Source organism: Oncorhynchus keta, unplaced genomic scaffold (assembly GCF_023373465.1).
Source record: "Oncorhynchus keta strain PuntledgeMale-10-30-2019 unplaced genomic scaffold, Oket_V2 Un_contig_24056_pilon_pilon, whole genome shotgun sequence".
Lineage (NCBI taxonomy): Eukaryota > Metazoa > Chordata > Actinopteri > Salmoniformes > Salmonidae > Oncorhynchus > Oncorhynchus keta.
In genome coordinates, this window is record NW_026283701.1 from 26,723 (window position 1) to 39,439 (window position 12,717).

The window sequence follows — 12,717 nt, forward strand, 5'->3', positions numbered from 1 at the left end:
CCCTCCCTCCTCTCTCTCCCTTCTCCCTCCCTCCTCTCTCTGTGTCCCTTCTCCCTCCCTCCTCTCTCTGTGTCCCTTCTCCCTCCCTCCTCTCTCTGTGTCCCTTCTCCTCCCTCCTCTCTCTGTGTCCCCTCCCTCCCTCCTCTCTCTGTGTCCCTTCCTCCCTCCTCTCTCTGTGTCCCTTCTCCTGCCTCCTCTCTCTGTGTCCCTCCCTCCTCTCTCTGTGTCCCTTCTCCCTCTCTCTCTCTCTCTGTGTCCCTTCTCCCTCCCTCCCTCCTCTGTGTCCCTTCTCCCTCCCTCTCTCTGTGTCCCTTCTCCCTGCCTCCTCTCTCTCTGTGTCCCTTCTCCCTGCCTCCTCTCTCTCTGTGTCCTTCTCCCTCCCTCCTCTCTCTCTGTGTCCCTTCTCCCTCCCTCTCTCTCTGTGTCCCTTCTCCTCCCTCCCTCTCTGTGTTCATTCTCCTGCCTCCTCTCTCTGTGTCCCTTCTCCCTCCCTCCTCTCTCTGTGTCCCTTCTCCCTCCCTCCTCTCTCTGTGTCCCTTCTCCCTCCCCCTCTCTCTGTGTCCCTTCTCCCTGCCTCCTCTCTCTCTGTGTCCCTTCTCCCTGCCTCCTCTCTCTCTGTGTCCCTTCTCCCTCCCTCCTCTCTCTGGGATGTCCCTTCTCCCTCCCTCCTCTCTCTCTGTGTCCCTTCTCCCTCCCCCTCTCTCTCTGTGTCCCTTCTCCCTCCCTCCTCTCTCTCTGTGTCCCTTCTCCCTCCCTCCTCTCTCTCTGTGTCCCTTCTCCCTCCCTCCTCTCTCTCTGTGTCCCTTCTCCCTCCCCCTTCTCTCTCCTTCTCCCTCCCTCCTCTCTCTGTGTCCCTTCTCCCTCCCTCCTCTCTCTCTGTGTCCCTTCTCCCTCCCTCCTCTCTCTCTGTGTCCCTTCTCCCTCCCTCCTCTCTCTCTGTGTCCCTTCTCCCTCCCTCCTCTCTCTCTGTGTCCCTTCTCCCTCCCTCCTCTCTCTCTGTGTCCCTTCTCCCTCCCTCCTCTCTCTCTGTGTCCCTTCTCCCTCCCTCCTCTCTCTCTGTGTCCCTTCTCCCTCCCCCTCCTCTCTCTGTGTCCCTCTCCCTCCCTCCTCTCTCTCTCTCTCTGTGTCCCTTCTCCTCCCCTCCTCCTCTCTCTCTCTGTGTCCCTTCCCTCCCTCCCTCTCCCTCTCTCTCTCTGTGTCCCTTCTCCCTCCCTCTCTCTCTCTCTGTGTCCCTTCTCCCTCCCTCCTCTCTCTCTGTGTCCCTTCTCCCTCCCTCCCTCTCTCTCTCTGTGTCCCTTCTCCCTCCCTCCTCCTCTCTCTCTGTGTCCCTTCTCCCTCCCTCCTCTCTCTCTCTGTGTCCCTTCTCCTCCCTCCCTCTCTCTCTGTGTCCCTCTCTCCCTCCCTCCTCTCTCTCTGTGTCCCTTCTCCCTCCCTCCTCTCTCTCTCTGTGTCCCTTCTCCCTCCCTCCTCTGTGTTCATTATCCTCCCCCTCTCTCTCTGTGTCCCTTCTCCCTCCCTCCTCTCTCTGTGTTCATTCTCCCTGCCTCTCTCTCTGTGGCCCTTCTCCTCCCTCCTCTCTGTGGCCCTTCTCCTCCCTCCTCTCTCTGTGGCCCTTCTCCCTCCCTCCTCTCTCTGTGGCCCTTCTCCCTCCCTCCTCTCTCTGTGTTCATTCTCCTGCCTCCTCTCTCTGTGTCCCTTCTCCCTCCCTCCTCTCTCTGTGTCCCTTCTCCCTCCCCCTCCTCTCTCTGTGTCCCTTCTCCCTCCCTCCTCTCTGTGTCCCTTCTCCCTCCCTCCTCTCTCTGTGTCCCTTCTCTCCTCCCTCCCCTCTCTCTGTGTCCCTTCTCCCTCCCTCCTCTCTCTGTGTCCCTCTCCTCCCTCCTCTCTCTGTGTCCCTTCTCCCTCCCTCCTCTCTCTCTGTGTCCCTTCTCCCTCCCTCCTCTCTCTGTGTCCCTTCTCCCTCCCTCCTCTCTCTGTGTCCCTTCTCCCTCCCTCCTCTCTCTGTGTCCCTTCTCCCTCCCTCCTCTCTCTGTGTCCCTTCTCCCTCCCTCCTCTCTCTGTGTCCCTTCTCCCTCCCTCCTCCTCTCTCTGTGTCCCTTCTCCCTCCCTCCTCTCTCTGTGTCCCCTTCTCCTCCCTCCTCTCTCTGTGTCCCTTCTCCCTCCCTCCTCTCTCTGTCCCTTTCTCCCTCCCTCCTCTCTCTGTGTCCCTTCTCCTCCCTCCTCTCTGTGTCCCTTCTCCCTCCCTCCTCTCTCTGTGTCCCTTCTCCCTCCCTCCTCTCTCTGTGTCCCTTCTCCCTCCCTCCTCTCTCTGTGTCCCTTCTCCTCCCTCCTCTCTCTCTGTGTCCATTCTCCCTCCCTCCTCTCTCTGTGTTCATTCTCCCTGCCTCCTCTCTCTGTGGCCCTTCTCCTCCCTCCTCTCTCCCTTCTCCTCCCTCCTCTCTGTGGCCCTTCTCCCTCCCTCCTCTCTCTGTCCCTCCCTCTCTCCCTCCCTCTCCTCTCTCTGTGTTCATTCTCCTGCCTCCTCTCTCTGTGTCCCTTCTCCTCCCTCCTCTCTCTGTGTCCCTTCTCCCTCCTCCTCTCTCTGTGTCCCTTCTCCCTCCCTCCTCTCTCTGTGTCCCTTCTCCCTGCCTCCTCTCTCTCTGTGTCCCTTCTCCCTGCCTCCTCTCTCTCTGTGTCCCTTCTCCCTCCCTCCTCTCTCTCTGTGTCCCTTCTCCCTCCCTCCTCTCTCTCTGTGTCCCTTCTCCCTCCCTCCTCTCTCTCTGTGTCCTTCTCCCTCCCTCCTCTCTCTCTGTGTCCCTTCTCCCTCCCTCCTCTCTCTCTGTGTCCCTTCTCCCTCCCTCCTCTCTCTCTGTGTCCCTTCTCCCTCCCTCCTCTCTCTCTGTGTCCCTTCTCCCTCCCTCCTCTCTCTCTGTGTCCCTTCTCCTCCCTCCTCTCTCTCTGTGTCCCTTCTCCCTCCCTCCTCTCTCTCTGTGTCCCTTCTCCCTCCCTCCTCTCTCTCTGTGTCCCTTCTCCCTCCTCCTCTCTCTCTGTGTCCCTTCTCCCTCCCTCCTCTCTCTCTGTGTCCCTTCTCCCTCCCTCCTCTCTCTCTGTGTCCCTTCTCCCTCCCTCCTCTCTCTCTGTCCCTTCTCCCTCCCTCTCTCTCTCTGTGTCCCTTCTCCCTCCCTCCTCTCTCTCTCTGTGTCCTTCTCCCTCCCTCCTCTCTCTCTCTGTGTCCCTTCTCCCTCCCTCCTCTCTCTCTCTGTGTCCCTTCTCCCTCCCTCCTCTCTCTCTCTGTGTCCCTTCTCCTCTCTCCTCTCTCTCTCTGTGTCCCTTCTCCCTCCCTCTCTCTCTCTCTGTGTCCCTTCTCCCTCCCTCCTCTCTCTGTGTTCATTATCCTCCCTCCTCTCTCTCTGTGTCCCTTCTCCCTCCCTCCCTCTCTCTCTCTGTGTCCCTTCTCCCTCCCTCCTCTCTCTCTCTGTGTCCCTTCTCCCTCCCTCCTCTGTGTTCATTATCCTCCCTCCTCTCTCTGTGTCCCTTCTCCCTCCCTCCTCTCTCTGTGTTCATTCTCCCTGCCTCTCTCTCTGTGGCCCTTCTCCTCCCTCCTCTCTCTGTGGCCCTTCTCCTCCCTCCTCTCTCTGTGGTCCCTTCCCTCCCTCTCTCTGTGGCCCTTCTCCCTCCCTCCTCTCTCTGTGTTCATTCTCCTGCCTCTCTCTCTCCCTTCTCCTCCCTCCTCTCTCTGTGTCCCTTCTCCTCCCTCCTCTCTCTGTGTCCCTTCTCCCTCCCTCCTCTCTCTGTGTCCCTTCTCCCTGCCTCCTCTCTCTCTGTGTCCCTTCTCCCTCCCTCCTCTCTCTCTGTGTCCCTTCTCCCTCCCTCCTCTCTCTGTGTCCCTTCTCCCTCCCTCCCTCTCTCTGTGTCCCTTCTCCCTCCCTCTCTCTCTCTGTGTCCCTTCTCCCTCCCTCCTCTCTCTGTGTCCCCTTCTCCCTCCCCTCTCTCTCTCTGTGTCCCTTCTCCCTCCCTCCTCTCTCTCTCTGTGTCCCTTCTCCCTCCTCTCTCTCTCTGTGTCCCTTCTCCCCTCCCTCCTCTCTCTCTCTCTCTGTGTCCTTCTTCTCCCTCCCTCCTCTCTCTCTCTGTGTCCCTTCTCCCTCCCCTCCTCTCTCTCTGTGTCCCTTCTCCCTCTCCTCTCTCTCTCTCTGTGTCCCTCCCTCCCTCCCTCTCTCTCTCTGTGTCCCTTCTCCTCCCCCTCCTCTCTCTCTGTGTCCTTCTCCCTCCCTCCTCTCTCTCTGTGTCCCTTCTCCCTCCCTCCTCTCTCTGTGTCCCTTCTCCCTCCCTCCTCTCTCTCTGTGTCCCTTCTCCCTCCCTCCTCTCTCTCTGTGTCCCTTCTCCCTCCCTCCTCTCTCTCTGTGTCCCTTCTCCCTCCCTCTCTCTCTCTGTGTCCCTTCTCCCTCCCTCTCTCTCTGTGTCCCTTCTCCCTCCCTCCTCTCTCTCTCTCATTCTCTCTCTCTCTCTGTGTCCCTCCCTCTCCCTCTCTCTCCTCTCTCTGTGTCCCTCTCCCTCCCTCCCTCCTCTCTCTCTCTCTGTGTCCCTTCTCCCTCCCTCCCTTCTCCCTCCCTGTCCCTTCTCCTCCCTCCTCTCTCTCTCTGTCTCTCTGTGTCCCTTCTCCCTCCCTCCTCTCTCTCTCTCTGTGTCCCTTCTCCCTCCTCTCCTCTCTCTCTCTCTCTCTCTCTGTGTCCTTCTCCCTTCCTCCTCCTCTCTCTCTCTCTCTCTCTGTGTCCCTTCTCCCTCCCTCCTCTCTCTCTCTCTGTGTCCCTTCTCCCTCCCTCCTCTCTCTCTCTGTGTCCCTTCTCCTTCAGAGGAGGAAGCTGTTTGTGTTCTTTGACTCAGCCTACCAGGGTTTTGCATCAGGCAGTCTGGATAAAGATGCCTGGGCCATCCGCTACTTTGTCTCTGAAGGATTTGAGCTGCTCTGTGCCCAGTCCTTCTCCAAGAACTTTGGCCTCTATAGTGAGTCTATGGACAGACGCGTGCATCGTTGTCCTCTGTGTCTCCGGTGGTAGAGCATGGTGCTTGTAACGCCAGGATAGTGGGTTCAATTCCCGGGACCACCCATACGTAAAATGGATAAAAATGTCTGTTAAATGACATATATTATACATAGACACCAACATTTAACACACACACACAGTCTGCTGCTGTGTTCCAGTTTTTGCTTACATTTTTAATCTCTGTCTCACAAACGCTCAGCCAGTCAAACACCCTCTCTGACGCTAATCATCCATTTTGTTCCTTCCTCCTCCAGATGAGCGTGTTGGTAACCTGACGGTAGTGGCCCAGGATAAAGACAACCTGGCCCGTGTTCTGTCCCAGATGGAGAAGATCGTCAGGACCACCTGGTCCAACCCTCCATCCCAGGGGGCACGCATCGTAGCCATCACACTCAACAACCCCGATCTGTTCATAGAATGGTACGGACAAAAATATAACCTTTTATACTCAACAACCCAATTCTCTTCACTGAATGGTACAGTCCAACAACACTCCATTCTAAGTTAACCCTGAGAGGTTCACTGAATGGTACAGTCCAAGTTTTGATAGCTGCTCCATTGTTAGACTTTAATAACTGTGCTTCCTTATTGGGGATTGTTGGACTTTAATAACTGTGCTTCCTTATTGGGGGATTGTTGGACTTTAATAACTGTGCTTCCTTATTGGGGATTGTTGGACTTTAATAACTGTGCTTCCTTATTGGGGATTGTTGGACTTTAATAACTGTGCTTCCTTATTGGGGATTGTTGGACTTTAATAACTGTGCTTCCTTATTGGGGGATTGTTGGACTTTAATAACTGTGCTTCCTTATTGGGGGATTGTTGGACTTTAATAACTGTGCTTCCTTATTGGGGATTGTTGGACTTTAATAACTGTGCTTCCTTATTGGGGATTGTTGGACTTTAATAACTGTGCTTCCTTATTGGGGATTGTTGGACTTTAATAACTGTGCTTCCTTATTGGGGATTGTTGGACTTTAATAACTGTGCTTCCTTATTGGGGATTGTTGGACTTTAATAACTGTGCTTCCTTATTGGGGGATTGTTGGACTTTAATAACTGTGCTTCCTTATTGGGGGATTGTTGGACTTTAATAACTGTGCTTCCTTATTGGGGGATTGTTAGACTTTAATAACTGTGCTTCCTTATTGGGGATTGTTGGACTTTAATAACTGTGCTTCCTTATTGGGGGATTGTTGGACTTTAATAACTGTGCTTCCTTATTGGGGATTGTTGGACTTTAATAACTGTGCTTCCTTATTGGGGATTGTTGGACTTTAATAACTGTGCTTCCTTATTGGGGATTGTTGGACTTTAATAACTGTGCTTCCTTATTGGGGATTGTTGGACTTTAATAACTGTGCTTCCTTATTGGGGATTGTTGGACTTTAATAACTGTGCTTCCTTATTGGGGATTGTTGGACTTTAATAACCGTGCTTCCTTATTGGGGATTGTTGGACTTTAATAACTGTGCTTCCTTATTGGGGGATTGTTGGACTTTAATAACTGTGCTTCCTTATTGGGGGATTGTTGGACTTTAATAACTGTGCTTCCTTATTGGGGATTGTTGGACTTTAATAACTGTGCTTCCTTATTGGGGATTGTTGGACTTTAATAACTGTGCTTCCTTATTGGGGATTGTTAGACTTCAATAACTGTGCTTCCTTATTGGGGGATTGTTGGACTTTAATAACTGTGCTTCCTTATTGGGGATTGTTGGACTTTAATAACTGTGCTTCCTTATTGGGGATTGTTGACTTTAATAACTGAGCTTCCTTATTGGGGATTGTTGGACTTTAATAACTGTGCTTCCTTATTGGGGGATTGTTAGACTTTAATAACTGTGCTTCCTTATTGGGGATTGTTAGACTTTAATAACTGTGCTTCCTTATTGGGGGATTGTTAGACTTTAATAACTGTGCTTCCTTATTGGGGGATTGTTGGACTTTAATAACCGTGCTTCCTATTGGGGATTGTTGGACTTTAATAACTGTGCTTCCTTATTGGGGGATTGTTAGACTTTAATAACTGTGCTTCCTTATTGGGGGATTGTTGGACTTTAATAACCGTGCTTCCTTATTGGGGATTGTTGGACTTTAATAACCGTGCTTCCTTATTGGGGATTGTTGGACTTTAATAACTGTGCTTCCTTATTGGGGATTGTTGGACTTTAATAACTGTGCTTCCTTATTGGGGATTGTTGGACTTTAATAACCGTGCTTCCTTATTGGGGATTGTTGGACTTTAATAACTGTGCTTCCTTATTGGGGATTGTTGGTTGCTTCCTTATTGGGGATTGTTGGACTTTAATAACCGTGCTTCCTTATTGGGGATTGTTGGACTTTAATAACCGTGCTTCCTTATTGGGGATTGTTGGACTTTAATAACCGTGCTTCCTTATTGGGGATTGTTGGACTTTAATAACTGTGCTTCCTTATTGGGGATTGTTGGACTTTAATAACTGTGCTTCCTTATTGGGGATTGTTGGACTTTAATAACTGTGCTTCCTTATTGGGGGATTGTTAGACTTTAATAACTGTGCTTCCTTATTGGGGGATTGTTAGACTTTAATAACTGTGCTTCCTTATTGGGGGATTGTTAGACTTTAATAACTGTGCTTCCTTATTGGGGATTGTTGGACTTTAATAACCGTGCTTCCTTATTGGGGGATTGTTGGACTTTAATAACTGTGCTTCCTTATTGGGGATTGTTAGACTTCAATAACTGTGCTTCCTTATTGGGGATTGTTGGACTTTAATAACTGTGCTTCCTTATTGGGATTGTTGACTTTAATAACTGTGCTTCCTTATTGGGGATTGTTGGACTTTAATAACTGTGCTTCCTTATTGGGGGATTGTTAGACTTCAATAACTGTGCTTCCTTATTGGGGGATTGTTGGACTTCAATAACTGTGCTTCCTTATTGGGGATTGTTGGACTTTAATAACTGTGCTTCCTTATTGGGGATTGTTGGACTTTAATAACTGTGCTTCCTTATTGGGGATTGTTGGACTTTAATAACTGTGCTTCCTTATTGGGGATTGTTGGACTTTAATAACCGTGCTTCCTTATTGGGGATTGTTGGACTTTAATAACTGTGCTTCCTTATTGGGGATTGTTGGACTTTAATAACTGTGCTTCCTTATTGGGGATTGTTGGACTTTAATAACTGTGCTTCCTTATTGGGGATTGTTGGACTTTAATAACTGTGCTTCCTTATTGGGGATTGTTGGACTTTAATAACTGTGCTTCCTTATTGGGGATTGTTGGACTTTAATAACTGTGCTTCCTTATTGGGGATTGTTGGACTTTAATAACTGTGCTTCCTTATTGGGGATTGTTGGACTTTAATAACTGTGCTTCCTTATTGGGGATTGTTGGACTTTAATAACTGTGCTTCCTTATTGGGGATTGTTAGACTTTAATAACTGTGCTTCCTTATTGGGGATTGTTGGACCTTAATAACTGTGCTTCCTTATTGGGGGATTGTTGGACATCAATAACTGTGCTTCCTTATTGGGGATTGTTGGACATTAATAACTGTGCTTCCTTATTGGGGATTGTTGGACCTTAATAACTGTGCTTCCTTATTGGGGATTGTTGGACATTAATAACTGTGCTTCCTTATTGGGGATTGTTGGACATTAATAACTGTGCTTCCTTATTGGGGATTGTTGTAAGCCACGTTCTGTTGGTGGCAGATTTTTCTAAGACTGCCGTTCTCATTCAGATCAGTGATATAGAGTGTTGAAGCTGTCCCACTCCCCGTGGCTGTAGGAAGGGTAACGTCCTGTTGATGAGACCAGCTGAAGGCTGAACTAACCAACTCTCTCTCTCTCCCTCTCTTCTCTCTCCTCCCCCTGTAGGAAGGGTAACGTCCTGTTGATGAGACCAGCTGAAGGCTGAACTAACCAACTCTCTCCCTCTCTCTTCTCCCTCCTCCCCCTGTAGGAAGGGTAACGTCCTGTTGATGAGACCAGCTGAAGACTGAACTAACCAACTCTCTCTCTCTCCCTCTCTTCTCTCTCCTCCCCCTGTAGGAAGGGTAACGTCCTGTTGATGAGACCAGCTGAAGGCTGAACTAACCAACTCTCTTCTCTCTCCTCCCCCTGTAGGAAGGGTAACGTCCTGTTGATGAGACCAGCTGAAGGCTGAACTAACCAACTCTCTCTCTCGCTCCTCCTCCCCTGTAGGAAGGGTAACGTCCTGTTGATGAGACCAGCTGAAGGCTGAACTAACCAACTCTCTCCCTCTCTTCTCTCTCCTCCCCCTGTAGGAAGGGTAACGTCCTGTTGATGAGACCAGCTGAAGGCTGAACTAACCAACTCTCTCTCTCTTCTCTCTCCTCCCCCTGTAGGAAGGGTAACGTCCTGTTGATGAGACCAGCTGAAGGCTGAACTAACCAACTCTCTCTCTCTCTCTCTCTCTCCTCCCCCTGTAGGAAGGGTAACGTCCTGTTGATGAGACCAGCTGAAGGCTGAACTAACCAACTCTCTCTCTCTCTCTCTCTCTCCTCCCCTGTAGGAAGGGTAACGTCCTGTTGATGAGACCAGCTGAAGGCTGAACTAACCAACTCTCTCTCTCTTCTCTCTCCTCCCCTGTAGGAAGGGTAACGTCCTGTTGATGAGACCAGCTGAAGGCTGAACTAACCAACTCTCTCTCTCTCTTCTCCCTCCTCCCCCTGTAGGAAGGGTAACGTCCTGTTGATGAGACCAGCTGAAGGCTGAACTAACCAACTCTCTCTCTTCTCCCTCCTCCCCCTGTAGGAAGGGTAACGTCCTGTTGATGAGACCAGCTGAAGGCTGAACTAACCAACTCTCTCTCTCTCTTCTCCCTCCTGCCCCTGTAGGAAGGGTAACGTCCTGTTGATGAGACCAGCTGAAGGCTGAACTAACCAACTCTCTCCCTCTCTCCTCCCCCTGTAGGAAGGGTAACGTCCTGTTGATGAGACCAGCTGAAGGCTGAACTAACCATCTCTCTCTCTCTCTCTTCTCTCTCCTCCCCCTGTAGGAAGGGTAACGTCCTGTTGATGAGACCAGCTGAAAGCTGAACTAACCAACTCTCTCTCTCTCTTCTCTCTCCTCCCCCTGTAGGAAGGGTAACGTCCTGTTGATGAGACCAGCTGAAGGCTGAACTAACCAACTCTCTCTCTTCTCCCTCCTCCCCCTGTAGGAAGGGTAACGTCCTGTTGATGAGACCAGCTGAAGGCTGAACTAACCAACTCTCTCTCTCTCTTCTCTCTCCTCCCCCTGTAGGAAGGGTAACGTCCTGTTGATGAGACCAGCTGAAGGCTGAACTAACCAACTCTCTCTCTCTCTTCTCCCTCCTCCCCCTGTAGGAAGGGTAACGTCCTGTTGATGAGACCAGCTGAAGGCTGAACTAACCAACTCTCTCTCTTCTCCCTCCTCCCCCTGTAGGAAGGGTAACGTCCTGTTGATGAGACCAGCTGAAGGCTGAACTAACCAACTCTCTCTCTCTCTCTCTTCTCTCTCTCCTCCCCTGTAGGAAGGGTAACGTCCTGTTGATGAGACCAGCTGAAGGCTGAACTAACCAACTCTCTCCCTCTCTCCTCCCCCTGTAGGAAGGGTAACGTCCTGTTGATGAGACCAGCTGAAGGCTGAACTAACCATCTCTCTCTCTCTCTCTTCTCTCTCCTCCCCCTGTAGGAAGGGTAACGTCCTGTTGATGAGACCAGCTGAAAGCTGAACTAACCAACTCTCTCTCTCTTCTCTCTCCTCCCCCTGTAGGAAGGGTAACGTCCTGTTGATGAGACCAGCTGAAAGCTGAACTAACCATCTCTCTTCTCTCTCCTCCCCCTGTAGGAAAGGTAATGTAAAGACCATGGCTGACCGTGTATTGTTGATGAGAGACCAGTTGAAGGCTAAGCTCATTGCTCTGGGGACGCCTGGCACCTGGGACCACATCACTCAGCAGATCGGCATGTTCAGCTTCACTGGACTGAACCGTAAGAGTTTCCCAGACACACAGACATGTACCAATACACCTCCTAGCAGACCGGCATGTTCAGCTTCACCAGACTGAACCGTAAGAGTTTCCCAGACACACAGACATGTACCCAGACACCTCCTAGCAGACCGGCATGTTCAGCTTCACCAGACTGAACCGCAAACCAGACACACAGACATGTACCAATACACCTCCTAGCAGACCCTGTCACCAGGAAGGAGTTTCCCAGACACACAGACATGTACCCTGTTGCATGAGACCAGACTGTAAGGCAGACACACAGACATGTACCCAGACACTCCTAGCAGACCGGCATGTTCAGCTTCACCAGACTGAACCGTAAGAGTTTCCAGACACACAGACATGTACACCTCCTAGCAGTTGATGTTCAGCTTCACCAAACTGCTGAAGGCAGACACACAGACATGTACCCAGACACCTCCTAGCAGACCGGCATGTTCAGCTCCCAGACTGAAGGAAGGTTTCCCAGACACACAGACATGTTGACCTCCTGTGACCAGTTTAGCTTCTGAACCAGACTGAACCTCACACAGACATGTACCCTCTCCTCAGACCCATTTTCAGCTTCACCAGACTGAACCGTAAGAGTTTCCAGACAGACAGACATGTACCCAGACACCTCCTAGCAGACCGGCATGTTCAGCTTCACCAAACTGAACCGTGAGTTTCCCAGACACACAGACATGTACCCAGACACCTCCTAAGACCGGCATTCAGCTTCACCAGACTGAACCTAAAGAGTTTCCCAGACACACAGACATGTACCACAGACACTCTAGCAGACCGGCATGTTCAGCTTCACTGGACTGAACCGTAAGAGTTTCCCAGACACACAGACATGTACCCAGACACCTCCTAGCAGACCGGCATGTTCAGCTTCACCAGACTGAACCGTAAGAGTTTCCCAGACACACAGACATGTACCCATACACCTCCTAGCAGACCGGCATGTTCAGCTTCACCAGACTGAACCGTAAGAGTTTCCCAGACACACAGACATGTACCCAGACACCTCCTAGCAGACCGGCATGTTCAGCTTCACCAGACTGAACCGTAAGAGTTTCCCAGACACACAGACATGTACCCAGACACCTCCTAGCAGACCGGCATGTTCAGCTTCACCAGACTGAACCGTAAGAGTTTCCCAGACATACAGACATGTACCCAGACACCTCCTAGCAGACCGGCATGTTCAGCTTCACCAAACTGAACCGTAAGAGTTTCCCAGACACACAGACATGTACCCAGACACCTCCTAGCAGACCGGTCATAGTCTGTGCACCTGTAATCACACTTTTTTTGACCGGGCGTTTTTATTGCTAAAATTGAAGTGATGCCCGGGCAGTATGAGACTGGCGCTTGTCGGAGACGACTTAGTTTTTAATGGAATTTTCTCAGTAAGTTACAGAAACATCCACGCTCAACTACACACGCAGATCCTCACACGCAGATACAATTCTACAACTTAGATATGTTTCCTCTCTCTCCTCCCTACAGCCTACAGCTAAGCAGATTGATTACATGATCAACATAGACAGTTGACTGTAAATTTTAATAACATTCTCTCTTCCTCCCTCTTCTTTCTTCCTCCCTCTCCTTTCTCCCTCCCTCTCCTTTCTTTTCTTCCTCCCTCTCCTTTCTCCCTCCTCTCTCTCTTCTTCCCACAGGCTGGGCAGAGGCAGCAGGCACATGGAGAGCCAGGCCGTGCCC

General features: G+C 51.1%; 1 long non-coding RNA gene and 1 pseudogene across 2 annotated transcripts; one reads left to right on the forward strand and one right to left on the reverse strand.

Moving 5' to 3' along the window:
* The window catches only part of LOC127921943 (aspartate aminotransferase, cytoplasmic-like), a 28,767-nt pseudogene extending 17,691 nt beyond the window's left edge, over positions 1 to 11,076 (forward strand).
* LOC127921944 (uncharacterized) lies at positions 11,004 to 12,321 on the reverse strand. Of its 2 annotated transcripts, none has more exons than XR_008110062.1 (3): positions 12,260 to 12,321; positions 11,940 to 12,099; positions 11,004 to 11,103 (listed from the first exon to the last, which is right to left on the reverse strand). It is a non-coding gene; the product is annotated as an uncharacterized LOC127921944 (long non-coding RNA). The 2 variants fall into 2 exon arrangements; XR_008110061.1 differs by having other exon boundaries at positions 12,180 to 12,315.
* Positions 12,322 to 12,717: the final 396 nt, after the last annotated feature.